A 578-nucleotide genomic window follows, 5' to 3' on the forward strand; every position below is an offset into this window, starting at 1 on the left:
GACGAAGGTTCGAATTACATTTCGTCGTTACGATCGACGCATTTGTCCGAACTATAGTGAGTTTCTCTATAATCCCGTCGACTACACTATACTACACTCCGTTTGACAATGAAGAATGACCGAAGGGGAAAGTGTGATATGCAAATCATAGCATGTGTAGACGTTCAACGTGTCCCGAACGTGTATCATGTCCCAAACATCATTGCGCTACTTTCAGAGTGAAATCGGTACCTCCGGACCCAAAACGACATCTGGGCGTTTCAAACGTATGGTTGTAGTTTAGGGTTTAGGGTATGGGGCTTAGGGTATAGGGTTTAAACCTATACTACAATTTTTCGACGTACAGTGTTTTTAAGATATTTCAACACTAATTCACTAGTTTTGGAATGAATTCGAGACTCCTTGACCCAAAACGACATATTGACGTTTTACTCTAATGGGTGCCATTTAAGGTATACGGTATACAAAAAATCACGTGTATTCATTCAGTACATGCGATCCTGTTACAAGTATGACTGCGATTTAGGGCACACAAATTATAGCACATTTTGGTGCACTTTAGGAGAACACTTTAGTCC

The sequence above is a fragment of the Olea europaea genome, chromosome 7, assembly GCF_002742605.1.
Source record: "Olea europaea var. sylvestris chromosome 7, O_europaea_v1, whole genome shotgun sequence".
In the NCBI taxonomy this organism is placed as follows: Eukaryota; Viridiplantae; Streptophyta; class Magnoliopsida; order Lamiales; family Oleaceae; genus Olea; species Olea europaea.